The sequence below is a fragment of the Fundulus heteroclitus genome, chromosome 14 (genome assembly GCF_011125445.2).
Source record: "Fundulus heteroclitus isolate FHET01 chromosome 14, MU-UCD_Fhet_4.1, whole genome shotgun sequence".
NCBI classification, from domain to species: domain Eukaryota; kingdom Metazoa; phylum Chordata; class Actinopteri; order Cyprinodontiformes; family Fundulidae; genus Fundulus; species Fundulus heteroclitus.
The window spans coordinates 32,192,437-32,211,900 of record NC_046374.1 but is presented as its reverse complement, the minus strand read 5'-3'; the positions used below and the strand labels follow the sequence as shown (position 1 = coordinate 32,211,900).

The 19,464-nt window shown below is 37.9% G+C and overlaps 2 long non-coding RNA genes across 2 annotated transcripts; one reads left to right on the top strand and one right to left on the bottom strand.

Moving 5' to 3' along the window:
- Positions 1 to 2,573: 2,573 nt before the first annotated feature.
- On the bottom strand, positions 2,574 to 18,369 carry LOC118565853. The gene is made up of 2 exons (XR_004932665.1): positions 17,991 to 18,369; positions 2,574 to 4,140 (listed from the first exon to the last, which is right to left on the bottom strand). It is a non-coding gene; the product is annotated as an uncharacterized LOC118565853 (long non-coding RNA).
- LOC118565838 lies at positions 13,248 to 15,847 on the top strand. Its single transcript, XR_004932638.1, has 5 exons — positions 13,248 to 13,486; positions 13,676 to 13,789; positions 14,871 to 14,897; positions 14,988 to 15,161; positions 15,240 to 15,847. It is a non-coding gene; the product is annotated as an uncharacterized LOC118565838 (long non-coding RNA).
- Positions 18,370 to 19,464: the final 1,095 nt, after the last annotated feature.

Here is a 19,464-nt window from a genome sequence, read left to right as displayed (position 1 = left end):
CATCTTGTCGACTCAACGTCTTTGGTGAGAAGAACGAATTGTAATTTTCACTGATAGTTAAAATCCTGAGAACTGTGTTGATGAGCAAACTTCTCCATCTAATAGATGAATAAAATTTATAAACTGTATCCCAGTTTTGAATATTAATAATTAATTATTAGTTAATTATTTCAAGCTTTGTCAATTATTCCCTTTGTTATTCTGCTTTTTGTTGTGAGAAACAGAATCCTCTCTAAATATCGTCTCTGTGTTTATTATTATTTTCTACTTCCATGAATAAAACTGACCCATTTATCTCCACAGAAGCAAAGAATCGGCCTGAACCTCCAAACTCAGGAAGTCCAACAAGCAGACCTGAACCTCCAAACTCAGGAAGTCCAACAAGCAGACCTGGAAACCCGATCAGAACCATTGGAGGACTGCTGCTGTTTCTATCTGTGAAGCTTTTTCTGCTTTAATATTTGCTTCATGCAGAGTTTTCATTGCAGTCGCTGATTCCAGCAAATCATTGAATGTTTTCCTGAACTCCTGAAGCTGACTTCAGCAGCAGCTTTTCCACTTTTTGATGAGGATCATCATCTGCTGTCAGATGGTTGTTAGTCAGACTGGTTTCAATCTGCTGATCAGTCAGTGTGCCCTTGAGCAAAGCACTTAACCTCTATTTGCTCACTGGTCCATTTCCCTTTCACCAAGCTTTATTCAGTCCATATTATGCATTGTTCACTGTTTTAAACATTTTCTGGAACTTTTGCTGATTCTGTCCCATTGGGATGAACGTTTTTTTATAAAACATATTATATTTCATTCGTACATTTCTTCACAGCACTTTGGCAACATTTGACATTTTTGTAGACCATGATGGTTCTGTGATGCGTTCACTGACATCATGTAGTTTAACTGGAAGTGTTGCTCTTCTGTCGTATTAAGGTTCTGAAGTATTCCCTTTTTTTCTATGAATATATAAATACATATTTTTTAAAATCTTTTGCACAAACAAATAAAAACTACCAAGTACATGAAACGAGTCTATTATTCATATGTTAAAATTTCACTTTGTTTATAGAAGCACAGTTCCTTAAAAGTTCTGAAGATGTAATGAAGTATTTTCCTTGTTCCTCAGAGAGAGAAATAAATAAAGTAAGACTAAAAATATGGAAATTGTGTAAAATGTTAAAGAGAGGGATACATTTCATGAATAACTGCCTGATTTTACAGAGAAAATGTCAGGGAAAAATAACTTTTAGGGACATCAGAAAAGATAAAATCTAATCTTTTTTTATGTCTCTTGGTTTATGGGCAGAATATTTGATTGAAAGGTGGAAATGTCATCTTTCAATGTTTACAGAGATTTACTTTAAAAAGATGTTTCTCCACCACAACCTGCAGCCTGACATATTTGCTGTTTCAACACTACAAAACATTTTCAGTCCAGAATTTATGATTAACTTTTCTGTTCCCTGCATTAAGCTTTGATGATTTCAGTGTTTTCCACCATTTCTTAGATGTTAAAAAGAAATTTAGTCAAACTTTGAGATGCAACCATGACATGGGACTGTTTTGATAACAATGGCGGCTCGTTGAGGAAGCAAGCGTTAGCATTGATGCTGCTATTTCTTCCGTGTTGTCCAATCTACCTGATATTGTTTCATTAAAAGAACATCAGAGAACGCCTCTGAAGGCTTTTGTTGGTGGAAACCATGTTTTCGCCCTTCTCCCGACCGGATTTGGCAAGTTTTGTTTTCCTGGTTGCGCCCGTGGCGGAGCGGTTAGCGCGAACCATGTTAGGAGGCCTTTAGTCCTCGACGCGGTCGGCCCAGGATCGACTTCGACCCGCTGCGCTTTGCCGCCTGTCTTCCCCCCTCTTCCTGTCAGCTCACTGTCAATAAAACGCGTGCCTCTAGAGCCGCAAATACATTTAAAAAAAAAAGTTTAGTTTTTTCCTGCGTCGCTCTCACAGCTTCACGGGTTAGCTTCGGTGTGATTGGTTGAAATAGCACGTCGATAAAGATGACAGACAAGTGGCTTATCCAATCATATGCAAGGATTTTTGATAAGGCCCAGCCTTCTGAAACGCCATTCCTATGGATCTGTCCCAGAAGGATGAGTGGAGCTAGGTGGAGCAAAAGGGTCCGTCTGACAGTGTCAGAGAATGGTAAAGTATGACAGAGTAATGTAAAACAATGTGTGACAGAGAGCGCCTCTCTGTCACAAACACAGCAGTGCTGCTGCTGCTCAGACTGACAGAGACCGGAGTAGAGGAAGTCCCGTTTGGCTCTAATGTGCTAAACGAAACAACGGCAAGCTGTACGGTTTGTAAGAAGAAGAAAAACATTTCAATACAGTGGAAACACAACAAATTTACACAAGCACATGAAAAAAAACACGAGGAAGAAAACGTCGAGCTACAGAAACGGAGAGAAGAGACCGGGATCGTTTGTCCGGTTATAGGCTGTCTGTCATGATAACAGGTGTAAAAGAAAGGTTTAGGCGGAGAAGGAGTGTTTTAGTCATCGATCATTTAAGAGAGCTGTGGATACGAGGCGCAGCTACTTCCTTCCAGCTGAATAATGAACAAATCGAAAAAAAAAAAAAACACAGAAGGGACTATATATTTGTTCTTTTCATTTTGTGGACAAAGACCAACAGAAGACCCACAATGCCAGAAAAATGGCTGGGCTACGAAGTTCCATTAAAAACAAAATCAAGGAGACGAAGAGGAGTTAAATATTTAATTTGAAAACTAAATGCTTGGTTTGCATCTTTATATATAGTTTACAAACTAACATTTAGCTGTGTAATTTTATGCAATTTCTTTACATTAAATGTAATTACATTTCACTTTTAAAGTGGTAAAACAGTGCTAAGTTAAAACACTTCCCTTGAGGGATATTTGTAGGCCATTTAATTATTTGTGCTGCACATCCATCATTCAGCCTTTTGGGGACGGTGCTGCTCATCTGTTCAGGACAATCCAGTCAGACCTTTGGCCACGGCAGCTTTTAACAAAGTTAGTTATTCTTATATATATATATATATATATATATATATATATATATATATATATATATGACATTCCTTGGTGTCATAATATTTTTATACAAATATGGATAGTTTAAAGTGATAACTATAAAATATCAATATTTTCTACTTACCTTCCTGATATACATCCAAACTGCCATTAAAGATTAGACTGCTATGAATTAGAATGGTGTGCTGACCCTTACAGACAGGAAGAGGTGGTGTGCTGACAGAATATTACCCACACTTTAATGACCTTAAGCAGCATCAATTAACAAAAAATCAGACTTTTACTTATCTTGAAAAGATGCATAATCTGTTGATTAGAAAATAAAAACCTTATTCATATACCAGATTTTATTTCACAAATGCCTTAAAGCCAATGTTTTTATTAGCTCTTTAACATCCATTTTTATCATCCATTTTGCTATTTATTAACACCAATCCAACTTTTCCACTGTGGAGGTTCGCTTCGGTAAAGTTGCACTGCAGAGCCGTCTGCACCAAGTGACGACACAAACTGGTTAAAAATGTCCTCGTTCGTTATATGAGGCCACTTCTTCATGTCATCCTCTCAGTCATGAATAGTTTGAGGTTCTGGCACTGAGCTGACACTTTGATTGCTCTGCAATTTTTGGAAATATTGCCATGACAGACAGTTTACCATTCTTCTTCTTCTATGGTATAGTGTGTGGTCCACATGACAAAAAAACCAACAAAAAAATATAGCCTATTATACAACTTAATCTGTGTCAAAAACTTAAATGGAACCTGATATCCTCTGTTTCCTGATTCCTTTTGCAGTAAATCGACAATGTCAAGTTTCATTACAAGTCAAAATAACATGCTCCACTGTTTCATCTTTCCCACAGTCACACTACCCTGTCTGATGTTTCCCTATCAAATATAATGATCTATTCAATCCTGTGTGTCCTATTCTAAGTCGTGAAATAATTATTTTTTTTCTTCTCTTCCTTTCTGTTCTTCTCATTTGTCCAATTCTCTTTTGGATTTTATAAAACCATCTTCCTTTCTTTTGCCACCTCTCTTTTGTTTTTTGTTTAATTATAGGCAACCCTTTATTTCTGTTATACTAAAACTAACATTAATATCTATCTTTACCTTATTAATACTCTCCTTAGCCATCCTGTCTGCCATTTTATTTCCTGTAATCTCGTTATGTGCTGGAACCCATGCAAAATTCACTGTTAGCCCCATCATATTTATTCTGTAAAGTGTTTGTTGTATTTCAATTAATATATCTGGTCTACTGTCAGACTGATTATTTTGCAAACTGACTAATGACAAACTAGGATCTGAGCAAATGATACATTTTAATGATGTTACTTTTAGTAAAACATGCAACTTGTTATAATCTCAGGTGTTGGACAGGCGTAATGTAGCCTCAGTGTGCACATGTGATGTTGCTCAGAGGTCAGGTGAAAACTCAGGGAGTTCGTGTTTTTACTCAGAGAGAAGAAGAATTAGGAGGAAAATTTGTGCTGAATATAATCCCCCCCCCAAAAAAATTAAAAGAAACAACTGGATTTTTTTTCCAAAGTTTGAAGACGTTTTGTTTCCCATCCAGAAAAAAAATCTTAATTCAAATGTCTGGAGTAGTGAGGAGTTCCAGGCTGTACATTATTGCCCAATAATTATTTTCCTGCCTAATTGAAAGCTTTCACATCAACTCTGTGGACTCAGTGGACAACAACATCAAGTTTACCAGAGAGGATGCCAACAACAACAAGCTACCTTTTCTGGACTGTTTGGTGAACATGAAAGGAGATGGAAACCTCAACATTGAAGTATATAGGAAACCCACTCACACAGACCAATATCTTCTTTTTGACTCACACCACCCACTGGAGCACAAACTTTCTGTCATCAGAACCTTACAACACTGGGCCGAGCATGTCTCTACTAGAACCGAAGGGAAGCACGAGGAACAGAAACACATCAAAGATGCCCTCCAAACCTGTGGGTACCCTAACTGGGCTTTTGTCAAATCAGCAAAAAAATCCAAAAGACCCGCTGCAGAACATAATGGTGAGAAGAATAAACGAAAAAACATCTTCACCCATATGTTGCTGAAGTCTCTGAAAAACTCAAGAGGATTTTCTCCAAACACAAAATCCCAGTACATTTCAAACCAAACAGGACCCTCAGACAGAGGCTGGTGCATCCCAAGGACAAAACCCCCAAACCTAAGATGAGCGGAGTGGTGTATGCAGTTCAGTGCAGTGAGGAATGTTCTGATCTTTATATTGGAGAAACCAAACAACCTCTCCACAGATGCATGGCTCAACACAGGAGAGCTACCTCCTCAGGACAAGACTCTGCTGTCCACCTACACCTTAAGGACAAAGGACACTCTTTTCAGGACCAACATGTTCACATTTTGGACAAAGAAGACAGTTTGAAAGGGGTGTGAAGGAAGCCATCTACGTTAAGAGAGAAAAACAACCTTAAACAGAGGAGGAGGCCTTAGGTTCCAACTCTCTAAAATTTATAACAGCAACAGGGTTGATTCCTACCAAACTTCACCTCAATGCTCACCTCCATACAATGAGCACAAGATCACTCCTGTAAGCCCAATAATGACCCTAACGACTTCCCATTACTAAGGGGGGGACCAGTTTTGGTTTAATCTGCATGTTATCTAAGCCATAACACGGCCTTTGTTGGTCAATAATATAAACCTTGGACCTCCACACAACTCCAGACATTTCAATTGAGAAAGCTTCCTGGATGGGAAGCAAAACGTCTTCAAACTTTGGAAAAAAAGTTTTCTTTGGAATGATCATGACCTGGATGACTGAGAATCTTCACCAGCGTCTGATAAGTTTTGCTTTATTTATAGAACAGGTTTACATTGATATGAAGACATACATGTTCAAGTGATTACAATAATGTTTGATCATAAAAGGATTTATGATGCACAATGAAATAAGTGTGAAAAAAGTCAAAATTAACAATTACAGTAATAAACAAGGATAAAAACGCAGATGTTAAAACAAAAGACACATGTTGGTTATATGAGCTATACATTTAATTAAAAATGTAAAAAAGAAAAAATGAACTTGGGAAATTAAAATCTAATCAGAAACGGTCAACAAACGTTCTGATGAACCCGAACACAGCCACACACACAGAGCCTTGTTTAAGAGCTTTTATAGAAAACTGATGAGTAGTGGAGGATGTGACCGACAGTCTTCACCAGGCTGGGAAGGGATGATGGAGATGGCAGGAGCAGGCGGACCGGAGGTAACTGGAGGACTGCAGGTGCTGCACTGTGGAGCCAGGCAGACGCTGGGAGCCAGGAAGCCTCCTGAGAAAGCGGGAGGGCGCTGGGGTCAGGGAAGAGCCAGCAGCACAGCAGGGAGAGTCACAGCCAGGCACAATGAGGGTGAGTGAGGCTGAGGTGAGGAGAAGAAGACTGTGAGGAGGGCGATGAGGGACGAAGGCTGGTGCGTGCAGGGGAGCAGCAGGAAGGAGGGATACGAGAGGTGCTTGAGAGCGGTTGTGAGCAGACGATCCGGCGGGTAATAGCAGACTGAGGTAAGCTTATTGTAGGGAGGTTGGAAAGAGCCCGGCTTAATTAGTAGCAGCAGGTGGCAGGAATAAGTGATGGAGTGAGGAACCGGACTGTATGGGAGGAGGAAGGTGCCGGAAAAATGTCCAGGGTGCAGTAGGCATCACTGCACCCTGACAGGGGCTTGACTGCATCATTACATCTCTGCACGTCACTCACCTGTCAAGGATAAACATTCATGTTTCTACAACTTAAACTCTGAAGTTCGCTGTAGCTCAGGTTGAAAAATTTAACAAATTAAAAAAACTTATAATGTTTTTAAGCCAACTAAAAATTAGCTACTAGAGAAATGCTGAAACTAGCAAGTAAAGGCCCTGCGACAGACTGGCGACCTGTCCAGGGTGTACACCGCCTCTCGCCCATTGAAATGCTGGAGATAGGCACCAGCACCCCTCGCGACCCCATGAGGGATAAAGCAAGTAAGAAAATGGATGGATAGCAAGTAAAGATTGTTGCCTTTAATGACAACAAACATCTCTCAGTAAACAGCTGTGCAGTTTGAGTAAATATTCATAGAGTCATTTTTCCTCCTATGTGGATTCTCATGTGTCTGTTTAAATTAGTTTTTTGGCTAAATCTTTTTCCACACAGATCGCAAAAGAAAGGCTTCTGTCCTGTGTGGATTCTCATGTGTGTGTTTAAAGCTGATTTGTGGCTAAATCTTTGTCCACATAGATCACAACAGAAAGGCTTCTCTCCTGTGTGGATTCTCATGTGTCTGTTTAAACCTGATTTATCGATAAATCTTTGTCCACATAGATCACAACAGAAAGGCTTCTGTCCTGTGTGAATTCTCCGGTGCATGTTTAAAGCTGATTTTTGGTTAAATCTTTGTCCACATAGATCACAGCAGAAAGGCTTCTGTCCTGTGTGGATTCTCATGTGTGTGTTTAAACCTGATTTATCGATAAATCTTTGTTCACATATATCACAACAGAAAGGCTTCTGTCCTGTGTGGATTCTCATGTGTTTGTTTAAATTAGATTTTTGGCTAAATTTTTGTCCACATAGATCACAGCAGAAAGGCTTCTGTCCTGTGTGGATTCTCATGTGTCTGTTTATATCTGATTTGCGGCTAAATCTTTGTCCACATAGATCACAACAGAAAGGCTTCTGTCCTGTGTGGATTCTCATGTGTGTGTTTATAGTTGATTTGTGGCTAAATCTTTGTCCACATATATCACAACAGAAAGACTTCTGTCCTGTGTGGATTCTCCGGTGTGTGTTTAAATTAGATTTGTGGCTAAATCTTTGTCCACATAGATCACAGCAGAAAGGCTTCTGTCCTGTGTGGATTCTCATGTGTCTGTTTAAATTAGATTTTTGGCTAAATCTTTGTCCACATAGATCACAGCAGAAAGGATTCTGTCCTGTGTGGATTCTCACGTGTGTGTTTAAATTAGATTTTTGGCTAAATCTTTGTCCACATAGATCACAACAGAAAGGCTTCTGTCCTGTGTGGATTCTCCGGTGTGTGTTTAAATGTGATTTTTGGCTAAATCTTTGTCCACATAGATCACAACAGAAAGGCTTCTGTCCTGTGTGGATTCTCATGTGTGTGTTTAAAGCTGATTTTCTGCTAAATCGTTGTCCACATAGATCACAGCAGAAAGGCTTCTGTCCTGTGTGGATTCTCATGTGTTTGTTTAAACCTGATTTATCGATAAATCTTTGTCCACATAGATCACAACAGAAAGGCTTCTGTCCTGTGTGGATTCTCATGTGTCTGTTTAAACCTGATTTATCGATAAATCTTTGTCCACATAGATCACAGCAGAAAGGCTTCTGTCCTGTGTGGATTCTCGTGTGTGTGTTTAAAGCTGATTTTCTAATAAATGTTTTGCCACAGTCTTCACAGCTAAGCTTCACTCCTGTCTGGACTTTCCTTCGTGAGTCCACATTTTTCTTCTCTGTAGAACATTTCTTATATCCAGAGTCTGACAAGTGCTTCAGCTCAGAGAGAGGGTGCTCTACATCACTGTCCTCTTCATCCTTCTCACTGTCTTCAGCCTCTGAAGAAGTGGAAGCATCTCCATGATCTTGTATTCTGGTGGATTCTTCTCCATCATTCTCTTCTGGAAGCTCTCTGCCTTTAATCTGGTCTGGATAAAGCTGTGAGAGCAGCAGACACTGTTCATCATCCAGACTCTTTATGGGAGGAGCAGAGACTGGAAACCTGATGGCATTAATCACCTCCTTCCCATTGAGCTGCTCTCCTGGCAGACTGATGTAGACTCCCTTCTGGTTCTCCTTGATGTGGGGGGGCTTTGGATCATGCAGGTCAGCAGGAGGTCTGTGGTCTAAAGAAGCTTCTTCTTTAACAATCAGCTTCTGCTTAACATCTGCAGGAAACATTGAAACACATTATGCACATAAGAAAGTATTTTGATGCCAGCTTGAATTTAATTTAATATATATTTCTGTAAATTTAGTTAACTTTAATTCATTGATTTAACTACTACTTATTCTTAGTGTTTATTTTTTTTATTGTTTCTTATGTCTTGTTTGTGTACAGTTCCTTGCAAAAGTTTTCACACCTTGTTGAATTTTCCATGTTCTTTTGCCTCACAACCTGCCACATAATATGGATTGTAGGATGATTTATTTCATCGATTTAGTTTGCACCATTTCATTTACAGAACATGCAGACAAGTAAAACACAAAATAAACCAACAGAAAACTGGGCGATATGTCCTACAATCAATATAGCGATATAACAAGGAGTTCACCTCGATAACGATTAGTGGACGATAAAACACAAAAACCACAAGCTACTTCAAAGCCAGGGATATTGATGGTATAATCCACCTAGACAATCATGGTGACTGCCCTTATCCCATCTTATTTTTTTCCCAGTGTCCTTTCTGGCAATGTGGCAATAAGAATTGTTCTCTTAATGCCAAAAAGAGCTCAACAGGTTTTACTTTCACTAGTGGAGCAGTACAGCTTTTGCCATGGTCCTCCGCTTGATTTATGCATGTGAATGGTTTTATTATAATTCATGCGGGGGATATCTCAAATTATATGGACACTACAATGGACAAGTATGAGAGCAAAGGAAGAACTAGAAAAAAGGTGAAAGAAAGAGGAGATAAAAGGAAGAGAATGATAAAACGTCTTCAGTCTGCTTCATCACCTGCAAAGAGAGACGCAAAAAGAACAGCACAACCAACGGATATAGTATAACAGACACAATAAAGTAACACCTTGACACCATTGCTGAATTGTATGTATTAGTATTTAATCTGGCATGTATAATGTGGTAGCTGAAATTAAAAAATATGGGCTTTCTGTATGGAAGTGAATCAATTTCAGTGATTACCTACTGGGTCTGGGGCCTGGTATTATTGGATGTGAGTGTTATGTGCGAATGTGTGTACGACGTCGTCCTTTTTTTTTTTTTTTTGAGTCTGTGCGTTGTGAGGTGTGAATGAGACTGTGTGTGTGTCCTTTTTGTTTATTTGTCAGGTTCGGGTCTGAACTGCTCCCTCTCCCAAGAACATCTCAAGTCTCGCAGCAGAGCAGCAGAGCAGGGGCCCAGGACATCAGAAACTGTTTTTCTGAGAATGGTGAGAATAAAACTACAGAGGACAGCTGAACAATTAGCCTAGTTGTTCATTCATTTTATGTCTGTAACGTTACCAGAGGAGTCACTAGGTTTTAAGGACGGGGGGGTTATTGTTCTAATAAAATAATAAAACAATATGAACTAATACAAAATAGTGTCACAGGCCGGCTCAATGCCCATGACAAAAAGGAGGGGAGACAAAACGGTTTAGGCCAATCAACAGTTTATTGTAACCTATAAGTAACTTTAAATAAATAAAACAGGGATCAGATGTGAGTCTGTAAGAATGTTTAGTGTGTGCAGTGTATGAGTGGGTGAACATGTATGTGAGAATGTGTCTGAATGTTAACCAAAACCAAACGGAACCAACCAACAAAGTGAGTACCTGGAGGAGCAGAGAGAGAGAGAGAGTGTTAATGGAGCCCAACTTATATAATGAGCCCAAGTGGCTCCAACTAATAAGACACGCCTCTGCCTGCAGGAGGAACCGCCCCTGCAGGTCAGAGGAAAGGGCCGTGACAATAGATACAATGATATGTTAAAATAAATTAAAATAAATTTCTCAAACTAAGCTGAAAGCCAAGGAGAAATAATGTTTCAAGAGCTGATTTAAAAACATTTGTTTGATTTGTTATAGCAGCTTATTCCAAAGTTTGGGGGTAGCAGCTGAAAACGTTGCTTACCTCTCAACTTGCTCTTAGGCTTTGGGATAATTGACAGTAACTACACTGCCAGCCTCAATGAGTGTGACGGAGCATACGCTGGAATCAGGTCAGATACTGAGACCATGACCTTGTGAACACTTAAAAACAAATAAAGAACTTTAAAATCAATTTGGAAATTAACTGGAACCCAATGTAGAGATATCTAAACAAAAGTAATAAGTTCTCATTTCTTTGCATCAGTTAAATGACGAGAGAATTTGTTGATTGAAATATAGTGTTAAGTCAGATAAACAGCATTATATAGTGATGTTCTCTGGATGTTTATTTATTTCTGTTAATAAATTCTTGATCTTGAAGAGAAGTTGTCACTCCTTTATTCTATATTTGGGCAGAGTTTGCTGTTAAAAGAACGTCAGTGGTTGAATCATTCCTTTCAACTATTGTCCTGATATCAGCTGTTTGGGCTGATATTCACCAGACAGTACCTAACAGACAAAAAGTTATTTATTAAACATTAACTAACTTAAAACAATGTGTAATAACAACAATAAAGACTAATTTCTCTTTAACATTGTCCTAAAAAACATGGCTGGATGAATATTTGGACATGAACCCAATGGGTAAAGGCTTGGTGTCAACCATATATGGCAACTCTGTCAGTTGGCCGTTTGAAAAACCTATGAGAGGAAGAACTAGAGGAATCCTTCATGGATGAAGTCTGGCAGGCTGCAGTTGAAAGAATTCACTCCTCATCAATCTGCATCAGACATGGCCAGCTGCAGTTTAAGGTGCTGCACAGGCTGCACTTTTCTCCAAGTAAAATAGTAAGAATACATCTAATAAAGTTTTAATAAACATCTTTGGACCAACCTGATCAGAAACTGGGATCTGAAGATTTATTTAGTATTTCCCCCAAAGCGGATGAGTTTTACTTTGCCTCCATATCTGACTGTGAAACTGGGATCCTGGCTGAGTTTGTTCCAGCAGCAGGAGCAGCTTTGTGTTTCCTCACAGACCAGCAGACTCTAGCATGAACACTTGACCTAGAGAGTCAGGAGATCTGAACTGGAGCCTCTAGTCAGAGGTTGAAGAAATAGGATGGGAGCACGTAGAGTCAGACTGAGCTGACATTTTGTCTGATAGGAAGCTGATGAATCCACAGAGTTTTGGCCTTTAGCTACAACACAGGACACACAAACAAAGTAAACCAATCCTTACTGTTGATAGGAGCAGCAGTTAATGGAAACCTGCTATCAGTCTCCTCCTTCACAAGGAGCTGCTCTCCTTCCTGACGGGCCCCGGGTTCCTCCTGTTCCTCCTTTGTGTGGAGGAGCTCTGACTCCTGCTGCTCCCGCTCAGGAATCTGTTCTTCAGGAGCCTCTTCTTTAACATCTGCAGCCAACACTGAAACACATTACATGCTTTATGAACAAGAAGATCAATACAATGTTACAATGATGGGAAAGATTCAGTTTAGAGAAAAAGATTTGATCAGCAGTGTAGAGAAAACTGAACCTCAGGAACTGACAGTTTCACCCTAGAAATGATCACCGGTAACTTTAGCGTCATTGTGTTGTGAGAATTTTAATGTAATTATTCTGTTAAAAACATTTAATAACGGCTAAATTGGATAGAATAAGACGAGCTATAATGTGACAGTTAAACATCGATATATAAATATATATATTTGTTATATGATTATATATTTGTAGCTGATCAATTGAACAGTTAATATATAAAAGGCTTTTTATTAGTTTGTTGCATTTAATGGCACAGTTTTATATTATTAGCTACTTTTTGACCCAGTATTTATTTAGTATGAGTCACTGATTTATTTCTTTATATATTCTAAATGTTGGCAGGATTGGTCCTCCATACTCAACAGCCAGAAGAAAACACGTGACCCTCTTTCTAAACAAGATAAACCAAAAAGCGTTTTTTAGGGGAATTTTTCCAAGCACAAAGAAACGCTTGGTACTAAACGGTGCTACATGCTAAGCTAGCATTAGCACCTCTTATGCTACATGCTAAGCTAGCATTAGCACCTCCTACGCAGAGCTGCAGGCTTAGCCAGTTTTCTGGGGGAAACCCTGCAACGAGTTCTGATGAAGAGGAGGAATCTATCAGCTGCTGAAAACGGCTCCTAAACTTTAGCTCCATCCACACAGTTAGCATGAAGAAGGAAATCTCCAAACCTAATCGGTGCAGCAGAACTCTGGGCTGGAAAACATCCCCCATTATTGGTGTCTCCTCTGCTGCGTCCTGCCGCTCTTTGAGCTCCTGCTTCCCTCCAGTTTCTCCGCTGTGCCTCCAGCTGCTGGACTTCTTTCCAGACTTCATCACTTGCAGCAGCTGCTGCTCTCTTTCAGATTCACCAACACTCCTGCTTCTGGCTTCACCTGTGAGAAAGAGAAGGACCTCGCTGCAGCCTTGCGGAAAGGGGCGGGGACGGACCACTGTCAGTCCCATACCTTATATGGAAATGGGATTATTGCACTCCGGAAATGAAGGGGGCGCTATTTTCATTATCACTAGTACCTTAAAGAAGCGGAGTTGAGAAGTCGATTAAAAGAAGTAGAGGTTCTTCCACTGATGTTCGGCACACGATCCATAATGCAAAACCTACGAAGTCAGCAAAAGGTATTTTTACCTTCTTAAAACTTGTTTTCACATAGTAAATCATTTTTTAGATTAGGTTTAAAATATAATTAACAGCTGTAGACAAGTGAAATTCGTAATTTATACAGCGAAGGCTAACATGTAGCATAGATAATTATTTTCCTGCAGGGCACCATTAGATGGAATTTGTTTGTTATTTTAATCACACAGATCCACGCATCTATCTATTTGCAACATATTGATGTCCCCCTTGCTCATACAATGCCGATGAGTCGCACAAGGTACAGAACCATATAGCAAAAGCTGCTATGGCTCAACATAACGGTATGTAAAGTAACACTTGAAAAATATAAAATATTTTTTTTACATGCTTATCAGTTTTCAAGTGTTTTTCTTTTATTTTTAAATGTGTTTTTGGAACATGAATGTTACATTTCTGGAAAGTCAAATATTTTTTATAAACTAACAGCTGTCATCATATGTGGGTGTAGTACCCAGATGTGATGCTCTAATAACGAGTAGCACTGCTTCAATATATTTTTAATAAGTAACTGTGCAAAAAAACAAAAACAAAAATACACACAAGTAAGAGTAACAAAGTATTTTGTGAGATGGCTATTATTAAGTCCTGTTTTACTGATCATAATGTGCGATGTAATATTGCCCATTTATTTTAGCAGACATGAATAAAAATGAAGTTATGTACACTGTTCGGCATTTTCTAACCAAAAATGAAAAATATTATTACAAGAAAACAAATTAAGGTTAGAAGAAACCTAGCATGAACAACATTTATCTGTGTATCGTGTTTTATTTTTTTGTAGGTTAAAATGTGTTCTTCATTCAGTTAAATTACACGCATTGGGTTGCGTATCAACAAATTTACTCAAGATTACAACATAAGGAAAAATAGACCTATTTTTTTTATTTTTTTTGTCAAACGTTACAGAATAATTGAGTAAATCTAATTAGTTAATACCTGCCCTTGACTGTTTGAGCAATATCACTTTTACAATTTCAATTAATTTTTTGCAGAATATATATCTGTTAACTGGAAGCCATTGTGACTTCTAAAATTAATTGTTAAATCCTACAAAGCAGTAACAATAAAGTTAAAAAATCTACAGTGATTAATTTCAAACATGCCTTTTTTATACCAATCATTTGTATATTTCCTGATGAGTACTAACCTTTTCCTTTTATGTAAGTAGCTATTACGATTTGTCCTTAAATTTACGTTAAAGTTAAATTTACAATGTGCAAATGACACTAAAACCCTAAATGATTTAAAACAAAAATTAAATTCATTATTTGGACAGCATTTTTTATACCATTAGAGATGGAAAGGATAAGATCTTGAGCGATATAAAGTATTAACTAGCGTTTAATGCTCTTCACCATGCAGGTGCAAAGGATATCGCCAATCTTACAGGTAAGATTCACTCATAATCACGTGTCATAGCTATTCTTCTGGTATGACTGTCTTGCAATGCACCTGTTTTTTTATTTTTTTTATTTTCAGATGCCTTTGAATGGACTTGAAGCTGTTCTCCAGGAGGTGGTACTAGCACAGGGAGACACAGCTTACCTCACCCTGGCATGCCAAGACACACCTTGGCATCGACCTTCAAGTGCTTTGAAGCCATTGTGTCTGACCCAGTTTCCGGGAAGAAGACTCACTTTGCTTGGCTGGATGGTAAGAACCTTTGAATATTTTCACTTTAAACATGCAAAATTAGATTTGAACTACGTGAAATATATTTTTTATTAACAGGTGAGATCCACTGGGATAAATTTTAAGAGTCATTCAAAGCAGAAAATCGGATTCCTTTTGGGGTCGAAACGTGTTCTTCCTGCAACCGGCCATATAAAGACTGTGTGGGCTTCACCAGAAATGGAAGACGAGGGGAGTACCCTCGTTACTACTGTGATGCCATACCCGGACGCTGCCCTGAAAGTCAATAATGAATGAATCAGTTGTTTTCCATATTTCTGTTGTCACACATTGTTCGTTTTTTTTTTTTGTGTGTGTGACATGCCATTTTAAAACATTTCTGATGAAGCACATTTGCCTTTTAACTTGTGCGGTCATTCGTTTTGAGTTATTTCAATATTATGTAAATTTTTGAATGTTCTTTTTGTTGTAGCTCATTCATTCATTTAGTTTTCATAGAAATATTGTCGGTTCCAGAAAAAGTTACATTGTGGCTGTAAGATGTTCTAAAGAGAGTAGAACCAATAAAGTTATTGTAACTATACTGTAACAGCATTGTTTAACATTTTGATAATCTTGTTTTAAAAATTTGACATACAATCAAAGTTAATAACTTGCAATATTTTATATGTTTAAATAAAATGTTTCCTAAAATCTTTGAAAAATGACTGGAATCAATAGAAATTTTCTTTACAAATCCGACATACAGCTAAGTTGTTTATGTTTTACCAGTCAGAATTAGATTTTTTTTTTTGTAATAAAGCAAGCACAGAGAAAAACATTGTTTGGTTACATAGTCATATTGCAAACATATGATTAATGTATGCTGAACAAAGGTGGAGACCAGATGGAGGTGAGGAAAGCTCAGGTGAGGAGCAATTGCACACATCAAGCCGGACTTTATGAAGGGTGGAGGAGATGAGACCGCCGCCGTTAGGCTGGGACAGAGGTGCATGATCAAGTGATTCGCTGAGCAGATAAGATGAAGATAGTTATAGTTAGAATTTACACATTGGTTTAACTTATGTATCCAGTGACTTTATTCAAAAAGGTTTTCATATAGAAAAAAAACCCTCATCCACAGCGGATCATTCTCTCTGCCGGTTACCAGCACCATGTCTACTGACGGATTCCAAGCACCAAAGATTATTTCTTGTCAAATAAACTTTCTAAAACCTATCTCTGTGTGAGTCTTTCCAGGTTGAAGCTACATTTAAAGTTTCAAATGAATCCCTTTTGGTTTAGCAAAAAGTGGATATTTAAGGTATTTGGAGCGCAGTTTATGAATCGATTGCAATTGGTAGAATTGATGTGGAAATTCTAAATGGAATAGGACACCAATCAGTTTTATGTAGAAAAGTTTCCAATGAGACATTATGGTAAACAATGATAATAGTTGAGCCAGGTCGCCTGCAAAGAAGTATATCTTAGTTTTCGGAATGCCACTTGTTAGAAGTTCAAAAGTCATTTGGTTTGTTTGTAAATTGTATTCACAATGTGAATAATAAGAGAAATATTTGGCAAATAAACAGAACAAAAGTGCACTGTAAATGGACATACTAAATTGGACAAAATTGTTGTCTAAATGTTTTACCGACCAAACCTCTTTTCTATCTAGTCCTTATTAAATAAGGCAAAGGCTATTATATTTTAGATTTGAATTTATTTATTTTAAGAGTACCATTCAAACATCAAAATCTGTTATTCGAACTTCAGCACTAGCAAGTATTTGGTTATATCTGTTTTCTTACTCAACGCTGGAGATAGGCACCAACCACCCCCGCGACCCCATAAGGGATTAAGTGGGTCAGAAAATGGATGGATGGATGTTTTCTTAATCTGCGATGGACTGGGAATCTGTCCAGGATCCACCGCAGCAGCCCTAACGATCCCACTATAGGGATAGGTGTGGATGGATAAATGTGTTGTAAATGTAATGTACATTTGTCTCTAAAATATTAATTTGATTTATGGTTGGCAAACAAATGGCGTTATTAATATTATAATTATTATAACACGGCTGGTACAGGAAATAGTGTCACTGGCGCCCCCTTAATTTCCGGAGTGGAATGGTCCCATTTCCATATAAGGTATGAGACTGACAGTGGTCCGTCCCCGCCCCCTTTCCGCAGGCTGCAGCGAGGTGTACTAATGGTCCCATTTCCATATAAGGTATGAGACTGACAGTGGTCCGTCCCCGCCCCCTTTCCGCAGGCTGCAGCGAGGTGTACTTGGTGAGAAACGAGAAATCTTCTTCTTCTTCTTCTTCTTCTTCTTCTTCTTCTTCTTGATTTTTATTGGCGGTTGGCAAAAAAACATGTGAGCATTACCGCCACCAACTGGTATGGAGTGTGGACCACATGACAAAAAACAAAACAAAAGTATATCCTAATATACAACGTAATCTGTTTCAAAAACTCAAATATAACCTGGTATCCTCTGCTTTCTGATTCCTTTTGCAATAAATTGACAATATTAAGTTTCATTTCCATGTTACTAAGTTTCCTTATTAACTCGTTTCTCTGACTCCAATATTTCCTACAATTCAAAATAACATGTTCCACTGTCTCATCTTCCCCACAATCACATTTCCCTGTCTGATGTTTCCCTATCAAAAATAACGATCTATTAAATCCTGTGTGTCCTATCCTAAGTCGTGAAATAATTATCTCTTCTCTCCTGTTCCTTTCTGATCTTCTCATTGGTCCAATTCTCTTTTGTATTTTTTAAAACCACCTTCCTTTCTTTTCTTCTTCCCATAACTTTTGCCACCTCTCTTTTGCTTTTTGTTTAATTAAAATCTACCCTTACCTTATTAATAATCTCCTTAGCCATCCTGTCTGCCATTTTATTTCCTTTAATCTCGTTATGTGCCGGAACCCAAACAAAATTTACTACTAACCCCATCATATTTATTCTGTAAAGCGTTTGTTGTATTTCTATTAATATATCTGGTCTACTGTCTGACTGATTATTTTGCAAACTGACTAATGACGAACTAGAATCTGAGCAAATGATAGATTTTAATGGTCTTACCTCTTCCACCCATTGAACTGCTAAAAGCAAAGCTATCATTTCTCCGGTATATACTGAAACGCCATCACTAATCCTTTTTCCTACCTTAATATGAAACTGTGGTATAATAAATGCTATCCCTACCCTATTAGCTGTGTTTTTTGATGCATCTGTATATATTTATATATAATTATAATATTTATACAAGTGCTCTTGTACTATATATTTATTCATAATTTGATATTTATCTTTTTTCTTTCTTTTCTAATAATGAAAGATCAACTTTAGCATCAGGAAGTATCCAAGGTGGTATTGCTGTTAACGGAACTGTCTGACATATATCTAACTGATTTAAATTAATTTCATTAACTTTAGAGTTTATTACCCATCCAGAGCTCTTTAATGGTTTCTTTTCCTTTTCCCATCTAGGTTTAAGCACCTCTAATGTTGGATGATCCTTCCTTTGTCCCTGTAAACTTTACCAGTAGTTTAATATTAATTGATCCCTTCTAACTTTAAGAGGCATTTCTCCCATTTCATCCTGTAATGCTGCTGTTGAAGATGTTTTAAAAGCGCCAGTACATATTCTTAAAGCCTGATGTTGAATAATATTTAACTTATGGAGGTTTGTATCTGCTGCTGAGTTATAGACTATACATCCATAGTCAAGTACTGAACTGATTAACCCAGTAAAAATTGCTTCTAATGATTTTCCATCAGCTCCCCACTCTGTTCCAACTAAACACCTCATTATATTCAGTACCTTCCTACATTTATCGATTATTTTCTTAATGTGCATACCCCATGTCATTCTTTCATCAAACCACATCCCAAGAAATTTAAATTGTTTAACTCTTTCCAAATCCTGACCATATAATTTTAAGTTAGCTTTTCCATCAACCCTTTTTCTTGCAAAAAAACATTATTTTAGTTTTCTCTACAGAAAATTTGAATCCCCATTTATATGACCATTTTTCTACAATTGCAATTGCTCCCTGAAGTTTCTTTACAATAAATTCCAAATTTCTTCCTCTTTTCCACATTGCTCCATCATCTGCAAATAACGAGAATCCCATTCCACCCTCGATTTCTTTAAACATATCATTAACTATCACTGAAAATAATAACGGACTTACTATACTTCCCTGTGGTGTCCCGTTTTCTATTTTCAAACTCTCAGAATAATCCTTCCCTATCCTCACTTGTATTTGTCTTTCTTCTAGAAAATTTTTAATCCATCTAAACATATGACCATTTATACCCATTCTTC